This window comes from Lucilia cuprina, chromosome X (genome assembly GCF_022045245.1).
Source record: "Lucilia cuprina isolate Lc7/37 chromosome X, ASM2204524v1, whole genome shotgun sequence".
Classification (NCBI taxonomy): domain Eukaryota; kingdom Metazoa; phylum Arthropoda; class Insecta; order Diptera; family Calliphoridae; genus Lucilia; species Lucilia cuprina.
The window spans coordinates 13,349,768-13,374,580 of NC_060949.1; the positions used below are offsets into that span (position 1 = coordinate 13,349,768).

Genomic DNA, 24,813 nt, shown 5'->3' on the forward strand with positions numbered 1-24,813 from the left:
AGAAATTTCAGATGTATATTTCCCAAATCGATATCCATTAATTTTATGTTTACTATTCAGTGCCATTAAAATAGTGTTAACTCTTCGAAGCAACTCCTTGTCGATTCCAGTTATTTTTGAAGTAATTTCAAAATCACGAAAAAATCTTCTCGTCGTATTACCGTCATTTGTACTACCGCAACTTGGTAGTGGTTTGTCGATGTTTAATCCCACCTGAACTTTAAATTCTTCTTGGATTCTACTTTTTTCCGCAGCTCTCAGTTCTTTCAATTCTTCATTATTTTTTATTGATTTAGTAAGATTCTCTGGCACACTTCTATATTTGAGGTCGTATGCTATGTGTAAAAAGTAATCCAAAAATCGTATTCTGGCATGAAGTGGTGAAATTTCGAAAGACAGGACTTCATCATTAATACCTTTCAATTATAAGGATAAGCAAACAAATAGAAAATAGGTAAATATATGAAATTTTCAACGCTTGTTAAATTTGTCATTTCAAATAAGAAAATGCAAAAATTGAAAAGGTCAAAGGGCATCCCGCAATTCTTAAAAATAGGAATGAAAGTCCCAAAAATGGGATTTTTTACATTTTTGCCCATAGGGTCCACATTTCTTTCAGGGCTGGGAAAATACTTTTGGAGTAAATAGAAAACGTATTGAGGTTTCCAAAACTGCTTACAGTTTTCTGATCCCAGCTTTGGGATTTTAGAACATGTCGCCCAAAGTTGAAGTTTTGATAAAAAATAGGTTATATTCGGAAGGACTCAGTGGCAACATTTTCAAAAAATAGGACAAGTTTTTTACGCCAACACGTTCTGCGTAAAGATAACATTTAGAAAACTATAAAATTGTTATATGTTCTTAAAGAAAATTTTATTTTATTAATAAAAGAGTTAAGACACATTTTTGGCAAAAAACGGCAAAAATCTAAAATATTTTGAATTTTTAAATTAAAAAAACGTATATTTTTGGATCTGTAAATGATATTGATCTGAAATTTTTTGTATATTATTGGAATTTTTGCTGTCTAACTAACAAGAGAAAATTGAAAAATCGGTCCAAAATTACGCCCGGTATTCAAAAAAGGCGGACCAAGGTATGGTAAATTTTGTATCTCTAAATTTTTAAATGCCTATAACTCGGATATTATAAGAGATAAGTAGTATGTCCAAGCATGGTTTTTTTCTTTGTATTTGGGTGAAAAACAAAAAATGGCACGAGTTTAAAAATTTTACATGTCGTAGGTACCCTACCTTGAGCCGCCACAGCGCCGTCCCTGGGGCATCTACAGGGTTCATCTTCAAAACTTATACTCGAATACTTCTTGGCTACGCTCAAGCCAAATTTTATCCCGATCGGATCAGCCGTTTAGAAATGCCAGATTTATTTCCTGGCAGAATTCTGTGATATTTTTGATGATGTTATTGAAGAAATTGGCGAAAACAATTGTGATATATTAATAGCAGGACACTTTAACATAGATTGGTCTAAATATGGAATATATAAAAGCAGAATTGAGAAAATATTGAACGATAATTACCTAAAACAAATAGTTGAAGAATATACTCGAATAACGAAAAGATCAAATACAATAATTGACTATATTATAACAAATATGAATACAATTGAAGCATGGAGCCGAATAAGGGCGTATAAACCATTTGGGAAATTTTACAGGAGACGATAAAAACATCATAAAACTTTAAAATCGGCATTTTTTCCTACTTTTTTCACATATATGCATAAATATAACTCACATATATCCCTGTGCTAAAACTCAGTAAAAAATTCGAGTCACAACTTGCCAAAATTAATACTTGAAATTTTGCTAAAATGGAATAAGGGCATATATTCATATATTTTAGTTGAAAGTATATATATACTTCTTATTTATTTTATTATATAAAACTTGGACAGCCTCAACATAACAGTCTAGAGCATTATTTGCTAAAGTTTCAAGGATAATAACAATAGCATAATAAAAATTGTACTTAGAAAATAAAAATAGATATAAATCATAGTTTTAGAAATTTAACAAATATGTAATGTAAGTTTGAAATTTAAAACTAACACAAATTTTTTCCAAGTGCTTTTTAAAACAATTTTTTTACGATAAACAAAAACAAAATCTACGCCTCGTCAATGTTTACCAGGAATGAATACGAAAGTGTTGTTGTTTTACTCTTGCTTGTATACTGTTAAGAACAACAACAACGTATTGCTAGTATTAAGCGCATATAAATGTATAGAAAACACAATGTCTATAGCTAAAGCTACGTTCAGACCTGTAAAATATTTGGTCCAAATATTTGTTATAAAATATTTATAAAGTTGCGTCAAACAAATGCAAGATTTATTTCATGTTTAGTTTATAGTATTGTTTATAGTCTAGTTATAGGGTATAATCTAGTCTATAGTTTAGTAATTAATTGAGAAATTATTTAATTAATTTATTACTCAATTTATTTAAACAATTATTTATTATATTAATGCATATAATTTTCAATTTTATAGATATGTAATTTAATGAAAATTATTTATAATTTGGTTATTTCCGGGCTTATAGCGAACAAACTTAAAAGATAACTGTAAAACCAGTTTTAAATCCGAAAAGTCGGGTAATGAGATTTGTAACCAGTTATTTTTTGGTCATCGTCGAACAAAAATAAGTAGTTATTCACCCAAAAAGTAACTACTTACACTTTTCTCCAATATTACTTGCCTACTTACCGGGTAAGTAAAGATTTTGCTGGGCTGCAAACAAAATCTTGTTTTTTTACTGTTTTATCCGTCAATTGCTTCAGGAAATTATTTGTTGTAATGTGAACACCGGGCAAACAAACTTTTACTATTTGTATTGAATTGTGTTTGGCTTTGTTTCTTCAAACAAAACGTCAAAATAGAAATACTCATTTTAAGCACATTATGAAATAAAAAAAATTTTGAAAAAATAATAAAAATCCCGAAATCAATTTTTAAATTAAATTTGCAAGTGCCCGTGCATTTAAAACTGAATACCCTATTCTGTTGTTTTTTAAAAAAACAACAAAATAGAAGTTGTTTATTTTGTTTTTATTTTTTCCCTTACAACTGCATTTAGAGTTGGAAAACAACCAGCCAAGTGTAGAAAGGAATGTAAGTAAAAATAAACTCACTGTTATTGTTGGTGTTTTGTCAAAACTTTAATGTTTTGTGAAAGATGCGTTTTGAATTCTTATTGAGTTTAAAATAATTCTTTCATAAGACATTTCTAGTTTTCCTAAAATATTGGGAAAGGTTTCCTGATGAGCTGGCTCAAGCAACCGGCGAAATGCGCATAGGAACTAGCTTCCCCACCATCAATACATTACAGTGAATTTATTTAAAAATTGGGGTTGAAAGCACGATAAGAAACTCTTTAACTTATTTGAAAAAATGTTTCATGTTTGGTGTTCACATTGTGTTCACACTAAGAAAATATTTGTAGGTTGATAAAAAAGTCAAATATTTGATAGGTGTGAACGTAACTTAAGCGCATTTACAAAAACAAAAGAGTACCAAGCGCATAGGGCTTGGGCACCCTTGGTTTGGATGCTGTTGGCGTCATTGCGTTGTTATTTTTGTTTTTGTTTTTCTGTGTTTTTCTTTATGTATGTTTATAAGTCTGTTGGTTTAGATGCCTTGTGTATGTTGTGTTTTATTTCGTTTAGCGTTGCTGTTGTTCTTTTTGTTTAGCTTTTGATGTAATAATAATGTAGTCGGGAAAAAATTTAAAATTTATAAAATATGTTTAAAATACACTATGGTGAAGGGTATATAAGATTCGGCACAGCGGAATATAGCACTCTTACTTGTTTTCTTTTAAGGAATTTTTTTATTATTATATATTTTTTTTGATTGCCTAATCTTTATTTTATTGTGATTTATTTTATTTAATTATAGCCGTGGATGGAGTATCGCGTTATCTTTTTTCGTATTTGCTTCAACATATACTGCCGTACTAATGCACGGTGAATCTCACCCTATGAACCTTCCCAACCTTTACCCTATTACCATGCGAAAAGAGTTAGCTCCAATCCCACTCAGTAGTGCAGGTTCTTAAGTTAACTGCAACTTGCAAGGATGTTTTCCGGAGCACTCTTTAGCCCCCTGTAATCTTCACAATTAAGGAAAGGGTGTTTCGAAGGAAAGTTGCACATTTTTCCAGAGGACTCTATTATTATTTATTTTGTGACATAAACAAATTTTTTACCATATTGGTCACTTTTTATAATGTTATTGCTCTTTTTCACTTTTACACCTTACATACCTGTTAATAGTGGGAGATCAAAGAATTTCGAGGACACCTTGCAGTTTCATTTAATTATTTTCATAATTATTCAATTTACTCTTCTTTCACACTTCTTTTCCTTATTTAAATATTAGTAAAATAAAACACTATCCTCACGACCCAAACCAATTTTTAAGTGCGATCCTTTATTTTTTAAGGATCGTCCCTGCTCGGCCGCCAAATAAAATAATAAGGGTTCAAAGGGTATCAAAGGAAACTCCACAAAAGTTAGAGACTATAGTTTGGTTATTTGTGAAACTCTTGAATACAGGACTGGACAGGATCCAACCAAATACAGTATGTTGCGCTATTAATAATCCACAGACATTGTGAATAACTCCAGACAGCATTATTGATGGTAAGATGGTCTGCACCAATTAAAATATCTACCTCTGAACTTTTGTTGAATTTTGAATCTGCCAACTAGATAGAAGGAAGGTTCAAAAACTGTAAAGGATCAAGTGTTTGGGATGGATAACTGTGGAACCACTAAAGCCGTTATGGACAACCGTATATTAGGATCAGTAAGAGAATTCAGTACGAATGAACACTGGCCATGAACAGTAGCAGACATAGTATGACTCAGGCCGAAAATATTAGCGTTAGTGTGGGTAGAAGGCAAACTTAGGAAATTAAAAAGGTTTTCGGAAATAAATGAGCCTTCTGATCCAGAATCAATTAAAGCTCTAGCCTTGAAACTTTTATCTAAGTAACGGATATCAACCATTGCTGTCCCCAGTAAAACGTCTTTGCAATTTGTTGAAAACAGGATTGAACCATGTCAGCTCCGGAACTAGTGGACTGTATTGACCATGTAAAAGGTAATGAAATGAGAATGAGTGACATATGGTTCGATATTTGGATCTAAATTAGGACTTGTACCAGGGGCAGATAGGTCTGTGGAAGTTTCGAAATCTTTATGGAGTAAAGGTTGTGTCTTCTGTTACAATGGAGACAGTTGTTCTGGCTGTTGCAATTCCGAGCTGAAAAACAATTAAGACATAAGCTTAATTTTTTAATATCCTCAATGCGTTGGGAATGTAACTGGGATTTGTTCTCTGATCAAACAGATTAACCCTTTGGAGCACAGAAAAAATAATATATAAATAATATGTAAGTAAGAACAAAAATAATTTGTTTTTCTGCATATGTAGATTTTAACTTGAAAGTAATAAATAATACCTTGGTATATATAAAATTAAAATTAATTTTCGCAATATACTTTTGAAAAGTAACGTTTTTTTATACAAATACAAATACCTATTGTAAATTATGAAATAATAAAATTATTAAAGTTAATAAACATAAATTTTTACAGAAAATATATCTATATAATTAATAGGCAAAGCGATTTTTTGTGACCCCTTTTACTCTTACAGTGTACATCCTATTTTGGCCAAAGGTACATCATTTTAAAGGTATTTCTTCGTGCACAATATATATATTAGATCAGATCGGTTCAGAATTTTGGAAGCTATAAGCGGTTAAAGTGGTTACTAATACAAAGTCACACGCACGTATACTTGAATAAAAAACAAACAAAGCAAGAAACAAAACATAAAAAGTAAACAAGTAATCCAGTGATGCCACACATATCATTTCATACATTTGCATATATATTTTTATAATCTAAAGTTTTTGTTAAATTTCGATTAGGGAGGCGGAGCTCCCTTTATGTACTCTAGTTACTTATTAAAAATCAATTATCAAATATTAGTGACCCCAAAGATCACAAAAGAGTTAATAACGATCAGTTGCGTACGGACAAAAGCAAGGCGAATTCAGATAAGGTGGTGACAGCTCTGCAACAACAACATTTCCCGTGTATTTTGTTATTGCTTTTGGTTTTCGTAAATGTCAAAAACCATAAGTACGGCGAATTCGTTTGATGAAAATTTTTTGTAAAATGTTTATATTATATTAAAAAATAAAGATAAAGATATTAAAATTTGTGAGGAAAATATATTCTGAATTGAATTTTGTTTCAAACGAAAAATTCTATTCCGGCAGCTTAATTTGCAAAATTTAATTGAGTGTCTGAAGTTAGGTAAAACTTAATTTTTTGTGAAAAATAAACATAAAAAAGTACATATTTATGAAAAAATTGTATTAAGAATGAATGAATACTAGAGTACATAAAGGGAGCTTCGCATTCCTAATCAAAATTAAATTAAAAATTCAGATTATAAAAATATATATGCATATGTATACAGATACAAATTTTAATATTTTTTAAGATTATATGTGGCATCACTGGATTACTGTGTTGTTTACGTTTTTGTTTTGTTTTCTTGCTTTGTATGTTTTTTTAGTTATTATTATTAATATTATTATTATTATTATTATTATTATTATTAAATCTTTATTAGTATTTAGTATACTTTATCAATTACAAATACAATATAACAAATTACATATTATTTCTTAAGCGCTCTACAATTTTTGATTTGTACATATTACAATTTGTTTCAGTTTTAATATAGCTGTGTAGATCATTATATAGGTTTAATCCTTTCCAGAATAGTGATCTTTGCATTGCACAGGTCCTTGCTCGCTGTAGTCTAAAGTCTTGCACATTTCTTAGGTTGTATGGTTGTGCCTCTCCAACATAATTTAGCTGTTCATATAAATATTCTGGTGCATTTTTATGTTCATTTTCTCTATAAATATTAGCGTATTTAATTCTAGTCTCTGTTTTATGCTCATCCATCTTAAATAGTTCAACATAAATTCTATTGGGGTATATCTATTACATTTCAATATTGACCGCATTGCCTTATTTTGTAGTTTTTGCAATCTTATTATTTGTAAAATTGTACAGCATGTATATAATATCGTTGATCCGTATTCAAAGTGAGGTTTTATTATTGTGTTGTATATGTTTATTGCTGTTATTATATACTTTATTTCTTATTCTTTTAAAAAATTCAATTTTTTGCCAATCTTTTTACATATATAATCTAAATGTTCTCTAAATTTTAAGTCTTTATCGATAATAAAGCCAAGATATTTGATATATTTTACTTTTTATACCCTTCACCTTCGTGAGAAGGGTATATATATATATATGTTTGTCATTCCGGTTGTAATTTCTATAATATAATTTTCCGACCCTATAAAATATATATATTCTGGATCCTTATAGATAGCGGAGTCGATTAAGCCATGTCCGTCTGTCTGTTGAAATTAGTTTTTAGAGGACCCCAGATATCGGCGAGATCCGAATCATCAATAATTCTATTAGACATGCCTTCGAGAAGATCGCTATTTAAAATCAGCAAAATCGGTCGGTAAATAACGGAGATAAGAGCAAAAATCCGAGACAACCTCTGAAAATGTCATCAAAAAATTGTTAAAAAAGCAACAACAACACTGAATATAGAAAAAGATGTACACGTGTGCGTGTAGATGTATTTGGTTTTATTCAGCTGTGTACTTTTTTAAAATACACAGCAAAAAAATATGATTTGCATTTTTTGTTAAAATAAAATAATTTTTCCTTTTGTTTTGCAAATATATTTTTTAATGAATAGAAAAAAGTATTTAAAACGTTTTCAATTATATGAGAGTAGATTGTAAGTTATTGTACAATAACTTTTATGCGAATAATGTAAGTTTGAAATTTAAAACTAACACAATTTTTTTCCAAGTGCTTTTTAAAACAATTTTTTTACTATAAACAAAAACAAAATCTACGTCTCGTCAATATTTACCAGCAATAAATACGAAAGTGTTGTTGTTTTACTCTTGCTTGTATACTGTTAAGAACAACAACAACGTATTGCTAGTGTTAAGCGCATATAAGTGTATAGAAAACACACTGTCTATAGCTAAGCGCATTTACAAAAACAAAAGAGTACCAAGCGCATAGGGCTTGGGCACCCTTGGTTTGGATGCTTTTGGCGTCATTGCGTTGTTATTTTTGTTTTTCGTTATGTATGTTTAGATGCCTGTTGGTTTAGATGCCTTGTGTATTATTTCGTTTAGCGTTGTTGTTCTTTTTGTTTAGCTTTTGATGTAATAATAATGTAGTCGGGAAAAAATTTATAAGATGTTAAAATACACTATGGTTAAGGGTATATAAGATTCGGCACAGCCGAATATAGCACTCTTACTTGTTAAGCGTGAGTTTTGTATTTTATTATACCCTTCACCTTCGTGAGAAGGGTATATATAAGTTTGTCATTCCGTTTGTAATTTCTATAATATAATTTTCCGACCCTATAAAGTATATATATTCTGGATCCTTATAGGTAGCGGAGATGATTAAGCCATGTCCGTCTGTCTGTCTGTCTGTATGTTTGTTGAAATCAGTTTTTAGAAGACCCCAGATATCTGCGAGATCCGAAACTTCCATAATTCTATCAGACATACGACCGGCAAAATCGGTCCATAAATAACGGAGATATGAGCAAAAGACCGAGACAACCTCTGAAAATTTCATATAAAATTTAGATTTTTTATTCATGCTCAGACAGAAACTGCAAAAAACAAAAACAAAATACATAACAATACGGTAAATATTGTTATTGTAATTTGTTTATAAAAGCAAAGCAGAGCAAGAGCAGCAGAGCAAGAGTAGCAGAGCGAGAGCAGCACTAATGTTTTGTTATTGGCTAGAAATATGAAATTAAGTATGTAGAGCCTGGATTAAGTGAGAACCTATAAAAGGGGACTTTCTGGTACTTTTTCGTTCTTCAAAAGGTATTTTTTGAATTTTCTATAATATTGAACCTAGAAACATGAAATTAAGTATGCATGGCCCGGATTAAGTGAGGACCCAAACAAGCAGAGTTTTTAGTACTTTTTCGTTTTTCAAAAGGTACTTTTTGCAATTTTTACAATATTGAACCTAGAAACATGTAATTTAGTATGTATGGCCCGGATTAAGTGAGGACCCATAAAAAGGGACTTTTTCGTTGTTCAAAAGGTACTTTTTGCAATTTCTACAATATTGAACCTAGAAACATGTAATTAAGTATGTATGGCCGGATTAAGTGAGGACCCATAAAAGGGGACTTTTTGGTACTTTTTCGTTCTTCAAAAGGTACTACTTTTTGCAATTTCTACGATATTAAACCTAGAAACATGTAATTATGTATGTATGGCCCGGATTAAGTAAGGACCCATAAAAGGGGACTTATTGGTACTTTTTTCGTTTTTCAAAAGGTACTTTTTGAAATTTCTATAATATTGAACCTAGAAACATGTTATTAAGTTCGTATATCCCGGATTAAGTGAGAACCAGTAAAAGGGGACTTTATTTTTTATGAATAGATGTAAAAAGGTTAGTTTAATATAATTATGCGAAAAAACGCGATTTTGAAAAGGTGGTCTTTACGCCCTTATTCGCATCCGTGCTTCAATTGATGTTAAAAATAATGTGAAAAATACAATTTCGGATCATGAATTTATAGATATAGTTTTTAGTTGTAATCATGTGAAACATGAAGATAACCAATATAAAGAAATAACAAGTTTTAAATATAATAAACATACTTTTAATAACGAGGTTATTGAAATACAAAATATAGATGAAAACAATGATATTAACAATAATGGTAAATATTTCGATGAATGTATAGAAAGAGCTATAAAGAAATTTACACATAAAAAAACTGTAAAAGTAAATGATAGTGATACGAAATGGTTTAATAATAAATTAAAATCAATAAAACATCAAAAAATTATAAAGTATCATATAGCAAAAAGAGAAAATTCAATTATTGCGTGGAATAACTACAAAATAATAAGAAACATTTATAAAAATAAAATAAAAACGGAAAAGAATAAATATATCAATAATAAAATTAATAATACAAAAAATCAGAAGCAAATGTGGAACGAAATAAAAAAACTTAGTTATAAAAAAAGAACAATCTGTGATTAAAACTGTGATATTTAATAATATAGAATATATGGAAAATTACCAAATAGCCAATAGATTCAATAACTATTTTATAGTAAGTGTAAAAATAATAAGAAACAGTATAGATAATGTGCAATATATAAATCGAGTACCTGTGATAAACTTTAGATTTAAATTCCATGCAATAAATATACAAGAATTAAAATATATATGTAAGAAAAAGTAAACCAGAATATAATGTAAAAACGAAATCAATTTTGGATAACTGGAATATAATTGGATATATAATATTATAAAAAATTAATACATCTTTACAAACAGAAATTTTTCCGAATAATTGGAAAGAATCTATGGTAACAAGAATTGAGAAGGTGAACAAAACCATAAAATGTGAAGAATTCAGATCAATAAATATACTGAAAATTTTCGAAAAGATAATAGAAACGGTTGTAAAGACACAGCTAGAAGAATACTTTGAAAATAATAATCTTTTTTCGAAATATCAATCTGGATTTCGTAAAAAATACTCTTGTGAAACCGCGTTGAATTACGTAATTAACAGATGGAAAATAATTGAAAAAAATAATAAAATTATAGCAATATTCTTAGATTTTGAGCATTTGAGACAATAGACTGAAATATACTAATTCATAAACTGAACAGTGATATAATAATAAAAATTAACAATGAAGAAATTGGATAAGAGTGCTATATTCGGCTGTGCCGAATTTTATATACCCTTCACCATAGTGTATTTTAAACATCTTTTATAAATTTTAAATTTTTTAACGACTACATTATTATTACTTCAAAAGCTAAACAAAAAGAACAACAACGCTAAACGAAATAAAACACAAAATACACAAGGCATCTAAACCAACAGATATCTAAACATACATAACGAAAAACACAGAAAAACAAAAACAAGTATGAATATATAGTCGGACGTAGCCGAACATATGATACCCTACACCAGTCAGTAAGTATGTTAAAAATGGGGATTATTTAAAAAATAAAGTATTTGGTTTGTTTTTTTAACTTTATTTCGGAATATTTTTACTTTTTTTTTTGCAAAAAAAAGAGATTTGTTAAGAGGGCTTAAAGGGGAGTAGGGCAAAATATGGCCCTATCCTTAAAAAAGTTGGTAGGGAGAGTTAAGTCTTCTTCAATATTATTTATGTAGAATTTAAAAGTGTTATTAGTGTTTGTAAGTGAATTTTGACCTTTAAGTCATTTTCTGAAGAGGAGTTTGTATGGGGGATAGGGTCAAATGAAGCCCGATCATTACAAAAATCGGTAGTGTCATTTAAAGTTCTATAAAACTAAGTTTTGTCGACTTTTGTTAACATACTTGATAATTTAAATTAATTATAAGCCGAAAGGCCCTATTTTGGGGGTTCGGTTGTATGGGGGCTAGTCGAAATAATGGACCGATTTTAACCATTTTAATAGGCTTTGTCCTTGGGCCAAAAGAAGCGTGTGTGCCAAATTTCATCCAATTATCATGAAAATTGCGGCCTGTACCTTGCGCACAATGTTTACATGGACAGCCAGACGAACGGACATAGCTTAATCGACTTAGAAAATGATTCTAAGCCGACTGGTATACTTTAAGGTGGACGAATATTTTTGTATGTTACAAACATCAGCACAAACCCAATATACCCTCCCCACTAAAGTGGTGTAGGGTATAATTACAAAAATATGAAGCTTAAATTGAATTAATATATTAAAAACAAGTATGAATTTATAGTTGGACATTGCCGACCATATGATACCCTACACCAGTTAGTATGTTAAAATTTTGAATTTTTTTTAAATAAAGCATTTAATTTGTTTTATTGTGGAATATTTTTACTTATTGTTGACAAAAAAGAGAGATTTTCTACAAGAGGGCTCATAGAGGAGAAGGGGTAAATATGGACCTATCCTTATAAATTTTGGTAGATGAATTTACGTCTACTACAAAGTCATTTATGTAGATTTTAATCCTTTTATAAGTAATTATAAGTTAATTTTGACCATCAAGTCATTTTCTGAAGGGGAGTCTGTATGGGGGCTATGGTCAAATAAGGCCCGATCAAAATAAAAATTAGTATTATCAATTATTGTTCTATAAAACTAATTTTTGCTGATTTTCGTTGACATTATAAAACATTTAACGTACTTATGAGCCTAAAGACCCGATTCGGGGGGTACGGTTGTATGGGGGCTAGGAGAAATAATGGACCGATTTCAACCATTTTCAATAGCGATCGTCCTTGAGCCAAAAAAGAGTATGTGCCAAATTTCATCAAATTATCTTGAAAATTGTGACCTGTAGCGTGCGCACAAGGTTTACATGGACACACAGACAGACGGACGGACAGACGGACATAGCTAAATCGACTCAGAAAGTGATTCTGAGGCGATTGGTATATTTTAAGGTGGGTCTAGGACCAATATTTTTGGGTGTTACAAACTTCAGCACAAACGCATAATACCCTCCCCACTATATTGGTGTAGGGTATAATAAAATTTCGTAGAATATTATAAAAGCAAAATGAGAATTAAAAATTTAATGTGAATAACATTAATTCTTTAAATTACTGGAAAAGTAATAAAGTGGTTAAACAAAAAATTGCTAAGAATTGAAATAATAAAATATTTGTTCGTTTCGTTCTAGAAGAAATAAAAGAGAAAATCACATGTACGCCAACGTTTTATAGTACGTAAAAATAATAAAATTATCGAATAATAATCCTAGAATTGAATCCAGATTTAAGGGTATGTGCTTATCTATATTTTTGAATATCCCATTTTGTTGCTTGTTTTGTGTCTATTTTTTTTTTTTTTGCTTATTGGTTATCACCTTGTGCTTGTTTGTTGTGTTGAATTATAAATGGAAGAGTTACAGAAAAAAGTAGTGGAAATGACTGGGGCCCTGAATGGTACTATTGCCCAGATGAGGGTTCTGGAAGCTAGGATTAGAAATATTGAAAGTCCTTCTGGTCTTTCTCCAATAGAGACTGAAATCGAATCGCCCCGTTCTCCTCGAACTGAAACGGAGCTGAAGGAAGGTATAAATTTTCTAGCGCTTCAACACTTCCACCAAGGCCACTGGGGCTAAAACCTGCCGAAAAAATGGACGTAGATAGATCAATGCAGTCTAGAAATGTTAATTATATGAATAGACCTTCAGCTTTTAAGAGAAAAGCTAGGTCTGAAATCATCTGTAACACGTTTAAACAACAAAGACTATTCAACACCTATTTGGAATCCAATGAGATTCCTAATGAAATCACGACTAATGATAATAATAATTCTGAGAGCAATGATATTTATGAGTCACCTGAAATAAATTTTATGGCCGGAGCCTCTTTTCCAGCGTTCCATACTTAGAATTAGTCACCAAAACTGGAGTGCCATTAAAGTTCCTTGTAGATACAGGAGCAAATAAAAATTTTGTGGGCTCCCACATATGTGGAACTGGCACCCAACTTAAAAATTTATTTCACGTGAAAACAGCTGCTGGAACTATAGAAATTAATGAGAAAACCGAAGGACAATTTTTCAAATCTGTAGGAATAAACTCTATTATCACATTTTATATACTTCCCAGTTTAGATTCTTTTGATGGCATCATCGGCGACGATACCCTTAAAGAGCTAGGTGCTATAATTAATAGGGAAAATAATACACTAACCATTAGGCCCGGTATAGACTTACTTCTTAAAGACAAATATACACAGCAAATAAATTCTATAGATGAAAATGTCCCTACAGAAGCAAAAAAGGAACTTGAGGCTGGCGAAATGGTCACAACAACAATTAAGGCTAAGATAAAAACTTCTACAGACGAGCCTATATATACAAAAAGCTATCCTTATCCAGCAAACATGCGCCCCGTAGTTGAAGAACAAATTTTTGAGTTATTAAATTAAAATATCATTAGAACCTCTAATAGTCCATATAATTCACCAGTCTGGGTCGTACCAAAAAAACCTAAAACAAATGGCGAAAAGCAATACAGAATGGTTATCGATTTCAAAAGATTGAATTCTGTCACCATTTCTGATACTTATCCAATACCGGATATTAATTCGACATTAGCCAGTTTAGGAAAGGCTAAATATTTTACGACTTTAGACTTGACATCAGGATTTCATCAAATTCCGATGAAGGACTCTGATATTCCTAAAACTTCCTTTTCTACCCTAAATGGGAAATATGAGTTCTTGCGTCTTCCCTTTGGAATAAAAAATGCTCTTCCATTTTTCAAAGGATGATTAATGACGTATTGAAGGAATATATTGGCAAAATATGCTACGTCTATATATACGATATCATTGTCTTTGGACGTGACGTCGATGACCATCTAAAAAATATTAAAAAAGTTTTAAGTAAACTTCTGGAATCACACCTCAAGGTAAATTTAGAAAAGTTTTTGCAAACTGAAGTATCCTTTTTGGGATACGTAATTACGGAAGATGGAATACGAGCAGATCCTCATAATATTGAAGCAATACAAAATTTGGCTCCTCCCAAAACACTAAAAGATTTGAAGAGTTTTCTTAGCATGACTTCTTACTATAAGAAGTTTATTAGGGATTATGCGAAGATCGCAAAACCTCTAACAAATCTCACCAGGGGAGAGAACTCACAGGTAAAAGCAAACGCGTCTAGAAAGGTAACAATAGATCTTACAGAAGATGCATTGAAGGCTTTTAACGAATTAAAAACCTTGCTATTGTCATCCGAAGTATTAGCATTTCCTGATTTTGACCAAGCATTCAATTTGACCACCGATGCTTCAAACTATGCCATCAGAGCTGTGTTGTCTCAAGATTTTACAGAAATTTGCGTTATTTCTCGCTCACTCAGAGAAGCGGAGGAAAATTTCGCAACGAATGAAAATGAAATGTTGGCCATTGTTTGGGCTTTAGACAACCTCCGATTCTATCTGTATGGTGCTAAAAAGGTAAAAATCTTCACCGACCATCAACCTTTAACATATGCTTTTGGAAATCAAAATCATAATGGTAAGTTAAAAAGGTGGAAGGCTAGAATCGAAGAGTACAACTACGAACTTATCTAAAAACCTGGAAAGTCGAACGTTGTGGCTGACGCTCTATCTAGGTTGGAGGTGAACCATGACCAAATTTACATGTTGAGCGATGAAGGAACAATTACAGCCTCAGAAATAGGTTCCGGAACTGTAACTGCTGGTGAAGGTAGGTCAGAACAATGAGGAAATACGGGTCGTAGCGCTCAACAACATTCCAGTAATCTAATCCATCACGTAGATGTTCCAATAAACGTCTTCAAAAACCAAATTATTATCAGAGATGGAAGAGAGTTATATAGCCATATACAGCCACATCCCAGATTTACTAGACATAATGCGACTCTCGATCAAATAAATTCGCAAACCCTGACAGAAATTTTGAAGAAATGTCTCAATCCAAACTGTATCAATGGTCTTAAAATTCCAGAATGTTTTATTCCTTAATAATTTTTATTTTCGAAACTCAGGTCGGGTGGCACTGCATAACAACGTGTTTGTGAAAACAAGGCAGTGCACAACAGTTCGTGTGCGTCATAATATTAGAGCATCAAATGTCTGAACAAGACATTTTATACCCTTCACCTTCGTGAGAAGGGTATATAAAGTTTGTCATTCCGTTTGTAATTTCTATAATATAATTTTCCGACCCCATAAAGTATATATATTCTGGATCCTTATAGGTAGCGGAGTTGATTAAGCTATGTCCGTCTGTCTGTCCGTTTGTGTGTTTGTTGAAATCAGTTTTTAGAGGACCCCAGATATCGGCGAGATCCGAATCTTCAATAATTCTATTAGACATACTTTCGAGAAGATCGCTATTTAAAATCAGCAAAATAACGGAGATATGAGCAAAAATCCGAGACAACCTCTGAAAATTTCATCAAAAATGTCATATTTTTTCATGCTTTGTTAAATAAGAAAAAGATGTCACGTGTGTGTCGATGTATTTGGTTTTTCAGCTGTGTATTTCGTTTTGTATGTTTGGATGCTGTTGGCGTCATTGAGTTGTGTATTTTGTTTTATTTTTGTGAATTCTGTTAATATATTTGGATGTAGGTTGGTTTTATTGCGTTGTTTATTTTGATTTTGTTTTTCTGTGTTTTTCGTAATGTATGTTTAGATGTTTGTTGGTTTAGATGCCTTGTGTATTTTGTTTTTTATTATACCCTACACCACTATAGTGGGGAGGGTATTATACGTTTGTGCTGATGTTTGTAACATACAAAAATATTGGTCCAATACCCACCTTAAAGTATACCGATTTTTATTATATTTTGATCAATATTTGATGATTCCTGTGAAATTCCATTTTTTCGTAAATTAAGGCTTTCGTACGTTGATTTCCTAAGTAAACTCGATTGGGTTGTATTCCCTAAAGACTTTCCGTGGATTTTACATCTAGTTAGCACTGTTGTCCACTCTAAAGCAGGTGTATTTTTGGTGTTAAACCAGTTTTTGAAAAATCTTATGTTGGGTATAAAGCATTTTCTTGCTGAAAATTTAGTTTTTGTTGGACTTTGTGTCATGAAAAGCACAAAATTAATTTCTAGAGTTCTGGCGTAGGACGTGCTGTTAATTTTACATGAACGAAATTGGAATTGGGTCAGACGTCGGATCAAAAAGCTGCACTAACCATCAGCAAACCCATCGCCAAAATTTCTCTTTTTGAAAATGTACATAAATGTTACGGTAGAGGGATCGATTCCCTTTAATTTGAGGTATGACTCGCCCCATTAACCCGTTTGGTGGGGACGAAAGTTAAAATTTTGTAAAATTTTAATTTTGAAAAATTCCACAAAAATCGAATTTTCCACTGTTTGAAAATGTACATAAATATTACGGTAGAGGGATGGATTCTCTTTAAATTGAGGTATGACTCGCTCCATTAACCCTTTTGGTGGGGACGAAAGTTAAAATTTTGTAAAATTTTAATTTTAAAAAAATCGTCAAAAATCGAATTTTCCTCTTTTTGAATATGTACTTAAATGTTACGGTAGAGGATTCGATTCCCTTTAATTTGAGGTATGACTTGCCCCATTAACCCGTTTGGTGGGGACCAAAGTTAAAATTTTGAAAAATTTTAAATTTGAAAAAATCGGCAAAAATCGAAAAAATATTTTTTGAAAATGTACATTAATGTTACGGTAAAGGGTTCGATTCCCTTCAATTTGAGGTATGACCCGTCCTATTACCCCTTTTGGTTGGGGCAAAAGTTAAAATTTAAATTTTGAAAAAAATCGACAAAAATCAAAAATTCAAATTTTTGAAAATATATTTCGAAATAGATTTCGATTCCCTTTTATTTGAACTATGTCCCGTCCGTTTGCAGCATTTTATGGAGGAAAAACTTAAGGTTTTCGAATAATTTTTCAACTACTATGAAAAGGTGTTAAAAGTCAAAACATGTCGTTTTTTAAATATGTGCATTTAAATTTAAGGGTAGGGGATCAATTTCCTGTCATTTGAGGTTTTTAATTATTTTTAAAATATTAATTTTGCTAGAAATGCGGGGAAAATACAAAAACATATTTGGAAATATGTCAAATTTGTATTTAACCCATATTTTTCAACTACGTGAGACATATTTGCAAATATGTAATGACGTAACTCTTTACGTCATTACATATTTAACTCGGCATATTTATCTTCACTCACTTATATTTATCTTCACTCACTTTATCACTATGAAAAGAACAAAAGTGCCTACATGTGTGTAGATCTATTTGGTTTTATTTAGCTGTGTTTATTTTTTGTATGTTTGGATGCTGTTGGCGTCATTGCGTTGTTTATTTTGTTTTTGTTTTTCTGTGTTTTTCGGTTGTATGTTTAGATGTCGGTTGGTTAAGATGCCTTGTGTATTTAGTTTTTTATTTCGTTTAGCGTTGTTGTTGTTCATTTTGTTTTGCCATATGAAAATATTTTTTCATATGGCAAACTAAATTTTTTTCGGTGCTTTAAACAAAAAATATTACAAAACAAGTAAGAATGTTACAGTCGGTCAAGCCCGACCACCACAGTGCATTTCGCGGAATAATTAGTTTCCTTCTAAGTTTTTAATTAAATATTTTAAAAGTTAAGAAGTACTTAAGCCCTCCCGCCACGCCACGGCTTATTCCAAGGGAGACTAAATATGTTATTTCACATATTCGATGTCTGTAAAAAAATATATTTAAGGTTAAATATAAAATTTAAGCAATTATTAAACTTTATCGTTTCTAAGTCATCAAGGCTAGTATAAAACTTGGTTTGGCAGGTTTTTGTCCAGATACAAGTGTATTAAACACAATTATGAACTTAAAAGCCCTATTCGTCGGATTCAGTTGTATGGATGCTAGGTTAAATAATGGACCGATGTAAACCATTTTCAACAAGCTTCGTCTCTGGTACAATAGAAGATCGAGTGCCAAATTTTATTGAATTATCTTCAAAATTGCGACCTGTAGTTTGATTACAAGTTTTAAAAGCCCTATTCGAGGGGTTCAGTTGTATGGGGGCTAGGTGAAATAATGGACCAATGTTAACCATTTTCAATAGGCTTTGTCTACGATACCATAAAAGATCATGTGCCAAATTTCATTGAATTATCTCCAAAATTGCGATTTGTAGTTTGATTTCAAGTTTTACAAGCCCTATTCGGGGTTCAGTTGTATGGGGGCTAGGTGAAATAATGGACCAATGTTAACCATTTTCAATAGGCTTCGTCTACGATACCATAAAAGATCATGTGCCAAATTTCATTGAATTATCTCCAAAATTGCGATCTGTAGTTTGATTACAAGGTTTACAAGCCCTATTCGGGGGTTCAGTTGTATGGGGTTAGGTGAAATAATAGACAGATCTTAACCATTTTCAATAGGCTTCGTCCCTGGGACAATATAAGATTATATACCAAATTTCATTGAATTATTTTAAAAATTGCGACGTGTAGTTTGATTCTAAGCCGATTGGTATACTTTAAAGTGGGTATAGGACCAATATTATTGTGCGTTACAAACATCAGCACAAACTCAATATACCCTCCCCACTAAAGTGTCGGTCATACATTTTTATTTATTGTTATCATAAATAATTAAGATAACTTGATAATTATGATTCTTAATTCTAATTGCTAAAAACTAAAATTGAGAATCCTGTTGTGCCAAAATGTGTCTAATAATAAAGCTCAAAACATTAATTTTGTTTTTTTTAGTAGCAAACAGACATTAAATTTCTGAAAGGGTCATTTTTGAGGCTATTGCTAACATCAGATATGCACTTCCGTTTGCTACTATCTGACATTTTATCATAATTCAAATGTGGACGTCCAGTTTTATCCAAACTTCGCTGCTTTAAATCTGGAATATAAAATTGGGAATCTAACCAATTTTTATTATACCCTTCACCTTCGTGAGAAGGGTATATATGAGATTGTCATTCCGTTTGTAATTTCTATAATATAATTTTGCAACCCTATAAAGTATATATATTCTGGATCCTTATAGATAGCGGAGTCGATTAAGCCATGTCCGTCTGTCTGTTGAAATCAGTTTTTAGAGGACCCCAGATATCGGTGAGATCCGAATCTTCAATAATTCTTTTAGACATGCTTTCGAGAAGATCGCTATTTAAAATCGGCAAAATCGGTCGGTAAATAACGGAGATATGAGCAAAAAACCGAGACAACCTCTGAAATGCTTTGTTAAATAAGTAACAACAACACTGTATACCTATTAGAAAAAGATGTACACTTGTGTGTATATATATTTGTTTTTTCAGCTGTGTATTTCGTTTTAAATGCTGTTGTCGTCATTGAGCTGTATATTTTGTTTTGGTTTTGTACATTCTGTTCGTATATTTGGATGTAGGTTGGTTTTATTGCGTTGTTTATTTTGTTTTTGTTTTTCTGTGTTTTTCGTTATGTGTGTTTAGATGTCTGTTGTTTTAGATGCCTTGTGTATTTTGTTTTTTATTTCGTTTAGGGTTGTTGTTGTTCATTTTGTTTTGCTTTTGGTGTAGTATTAATGTAGACGGGGAAAAAAATAAAATTATAAAACTAATATGTTAAAAATACACTATGGTGAAGGGTATATAAGATATAGCACTCTTACTTGTTTTTTCTTCAAATCTTTTTTTGTTTCTGAATGAAGATATGAATCTCGATTTTTTATGTAAAACAAAAGTTTAAACTGATTTTCCTAGAATTTCGGCTTTTTCAGGACTAATAGTTTGGATATTCAAATTGAATTTATTTAATACGTATTAAATGCCACTTTCTATGTCTGTTTCATATACCAAATTTTTTAAAATCTCATGGTTTGTGAACTTAGCAATAGTTATTTCAATTATATGTATAAATATGAGATTGAAAATACGAATATTTTTATTTTCATTAAGTTAGCATTGATAAAGATGTAAATAATGTTTGCAAATTTTTATTTAAGGAACAATAAATGAAAAAGTAAATAAGTTTTTTGACGATATGGAGGAAAATAATTCATATACATGGAAATACAAGCAATACATAAATTGTTAAAACTATAACAATAAATGGATATATTTAACGGTAATAAAATACTATTTTACTCAAGATTTTTTTCAGAATAACTATAAATATCGGACATAGTTAATATAACTTATAAATATAACAAGAAAGAAGTTATAGTCGGGCGAGGGCGACCATATAATACCCTACACCTGTATACGAATATAATGTTATTTAGTTTTCATAATAAAGCATTCAAGTTGAATTGAACCTTGCCTTAGATATATTTAAGCCATTTATTGTTTAATAAAACTGTGAATATTTAATTAAAATTTTGGTGGGGGCTTTTTATAGGGGCTAGGGTCAAATGAGGCCTTTAAATTATATAGTTTATGAGGGTCATCAAGGCTAGTATAGAACTGGATTTAGCAGCCTTTTGTCGAGATACGAGTATATTAAAAATAATTATGAATTTAAAAGACCTATTTGGCGGGTTCAGTTGTATGGGGCCTAGGTGAAATAATGGACCGATGTTAACCATTTTCAATAAGGCTCGTCTATGGTACCATAAAGGATCATATGCCCAATTTCATTGAATCACCTCCACAATTGCGACCTGTAGTTTGATTACATGGTTTACAAGCCCTTATCATGGACCGATGTTAACTATTTTCAATAGGCCTCGTCTACGGTACCATGAAGGTCACGTGCCAAATTTCATTGAATTATCTACAAAATTGCGACCTGTAGTTTGATTTAAAGGTTTACATTGTAAACTTTACAAGCCCTAATCGGGGGGACATTTATATGGAGCTAGGTGATATAAAGAACCGATCTTAACCATTTTCAATAGGATTAGTCCCTGGGACAATAGAATATCATGTACCAAATTTCATTGAATTATCTTCAAAATTGGACGGTCAGCTAAATCGACTCAGAAAATGATTCTCATTGGTATACTTTAAGGACGTTACAAACATTAGCACAAACCAAATATACCCTCCCCACTTAAGTGGTGTAGGGTATAAAAAGGCGTTAAACAGATATTGAATTCGCCATTTTTTTAAATGAGAGACTAATATCTGCCAATTTTATCATCAAAATGTTATATTACTAAAAATTAATTTTAATTTTTTGCATAAATTTTTTACATGATAAAAATATCCTAAGTTTCAACTAGGGATGCCAATCGGGACAGATTTTTAAAAATCCCGGAATACGGTATTACTAAACACATACAATACATTAAGTATGTGTTTATTAATACAGAAAGCTTTTCCAAAAGTATTTTGTGAAATTTTTGGAAACAAATTAATTCAAAGCACTAAAAATAATAAAATAGTTATTTAAATACAGTGCTTTCTAGATATATTGCTATTAAAATTTTAATTTTTGCTACATATATAACTATCTAAAGGTAGCAGTAGTAATAGTAAATGATTTGCTGCTAGTTTTTTAACATTTTTAACTACAAAAGTAGTTATTTTTCGTTAGTACAGCTTCTTTAGTCCAGTTATTTACATACTGCTTTTAATTTGAATAAATTTCAACAGAATTTTTGTTTAAACAGTGATAAAATAGTAAAATTGTAATTATTCAAATCTACATCTAAAATATTTAATTTTACTCCCTTGAAGGTGGTTAATTTAAAGAATATATCGTTGATATGAATAAAATTTTGAATTTCTTAATTTCTTGCAATAAAACAGAAGAAATAAATTACAAAGGAGATGAAATACATAATGAAATAGGGCTGTAGTTTTGAAGAAATTTCGTTAATTTTAACAATTTTATTTTATTCAAATTGAATAAAGACACTTAGAACTGTAGAAATTTCGCAACATACATGAAAAAACTAAACATATTAAATATAAACGAACATATAAATATTGTGCTTATATAAATAATAATTTTAAATATTTTTTAATATAAAGTGTTTTATATGTAAATGTAAATTACATGCGAAATGTTCTTCTGACATATTAAATAAATTATCATAGTTTAAAAAGCCTTTGAGTTATAAATTGTAAGTTATTCATTAAATCTCAACACAAAAATATATACATTTGTTGTCGATTATTTCTTGTAGATAGACGTGGATTTTCATCAATTATATCAAAAAGTAGAGTGTTTTTATGACAATTTCGAAACTTTCTGCTTAAAAATTGACTCCGTGTTTGCATATCGCAATCTTGTAAACATTTATTCCTAAATATAAAACTATGGATAACATAAGTAAAAGTAAGTGTTTAAACATGATTTAATAAGTAAGGTGAGAGCGTTTAGGCAACAACCGCAATAAACACAATATTTTTTTGTTTGTTTAGAGTATGGGTTTTGTCAAAATGAAAATTCTAAAATTGAAAACTAATAAATATTGGAAAGAAAATTTGTTGTGTATTTCACAATATTACATATAAAACCATCGTTGCATTTAAATTGTATTCGCAGCAGGACAACGTCTTATTGGTGCTTCATCTGATATTCTTCATTTGGAACCCTTTTTTCAGCATTTTCATTCATAATTATATCCTACACCACTTTAGTGGGGAGGGTATATTGGGTTTGTGCTGATGTTTGTAACGCACAATAATATTGGTCCTATACCCAACTTAGTCGCAATTTTTAAGATAATTCAATGAAATTTGGTACATAATCTTATATTGTCCCAGGGACGAAGCCTATTGAAAGTGGTTAAGATCGGTCTATTATTTCACCTAGCCCCCATACAACTGAACCCCTCGAATAGGGCTTTTAAAACTTGTAATGAAACTACAGGTCGCAATTTTGAAGATAATTCCATAAAATTTGGCATTCGATCTTCTATTGTACCAGAGACGAAACCTGTTGAAAATGGTTTACATCGGTCCATTATTTAACCTAGCCCCCATACAACTGAACCCGCCGAATAGGGCTTTTAAGTTCATAATTGTGTTTAATACACTCGTGTCTGGACAAAAACCTCTCAAACCAAGTTTTATACTATCCTTGATGACTCTCATGAATGTTATAATTATAGGGCCCCATTTGACCCTAGCCCTTATAGAAAGTCCTCTTCAAAATATGACTAAAATGTCCACAATTTTATTCAACAACAAGAAAGTAGGTCAAACCCGATCCTTCACCACAGACTGTCGAGAGTTTTAACGTGAGCACCTGCCGTGTCGGCCTTATACCACGGTGGTCTTTTTCATCCACAGGGTAGTCTTGAGAGCGGTCTACCATCGCCCCTTTGTCTTCAATGAAGACTCAGGTGGCAATTTTTGCACATTGGCTATGGCCGGTCCATGCGCAAGTACTTTGCTGGAGTACTCGAGCTATATAATCTCTTGCCAAAGTAGTCACGTTGAAAGACAACCACACTACTATGGCTCTGTTGATTCGGCAACAGCACCTAGAGACGTAACCGGTGGACCGAAGCACGATCCATCAATAAGCCGTAGACATTGTTCTTACTCACAGTGACACGCTGTGGCAAGTCTGATATGAACAGAGTATACTCTGAACATATCTGGACAAGGAAGGAAAATTAGTCGGTATCAATTGTATACGATACCTTTCATCCATCATTCAACCCAGCACACATCTCATTTATTCGACACATTCATAGAGAAAAACATACGACACACTCATTTAGATATACGGGTGGGTGAGGCCCGCATACCTCTACATTCATTCCGTATCATATACAATTGACTCCAACCCATTTCCAACGCTTAGTCCCACAGTTACTCCTCTGTGGGGTATCTGTTGATTTTCGGAAACAGCAGCGAACTTATCCCGAAATATTGACTACTTATTATCATGCATCAGTCTTTTAACCGCCACTTACTCTTACCGCGAATTTGGGTTTAAACCACAGCCACTACGTGGATCCCGAAGGAACCTCAACCAACTGACCTGCCAGGACATAGTCCTGCGGGCAACTGGCCACCCATAGTACCAGATTATGCGGTGCTCTGGTCTGATCTCTGCCAATCTATGCAAGGACTAAGCCAAACAGTAGACTGAAACAACCAATTTTTCAGTCCCGATCAGACCGGAGGTATTGGGCACCTCTTTATACCCCGGGATTGCAATAACACCAAGGCGGAGGTCTTCGCCAAGGTAACATGCCCCCGGGGGAG

At 31.5% G+C, this 24,813-nt stretch overlaps 1 long non-coding RNA gene across 1 annotated transcript in view; it reads right to left on the reverse strand.

The window, feature by feature from the left end:
* Positions 1 to 362: 362 nt before the first annotated feature.
* The window catches only part of LOC124421458, a 67,378-nt gene continuing 42,927 nt past the window's right edge, over positions 363 to 24,813 (reverse strand). Inside the window, exons 3-4 of the long non-coding RNA XR_006941671.1 lie at positions 1,254 to 1,487; positions 363 to 416 (exon numbers count right to left, since the gene is read on the reverse strand). This is a non-coding gene — a long non-coding RNA (uncharacterized LOC124421458). The remainder of the gene's footprint in view (positions 417 to 1,253; positions 1,488 to 24,813) is intronic.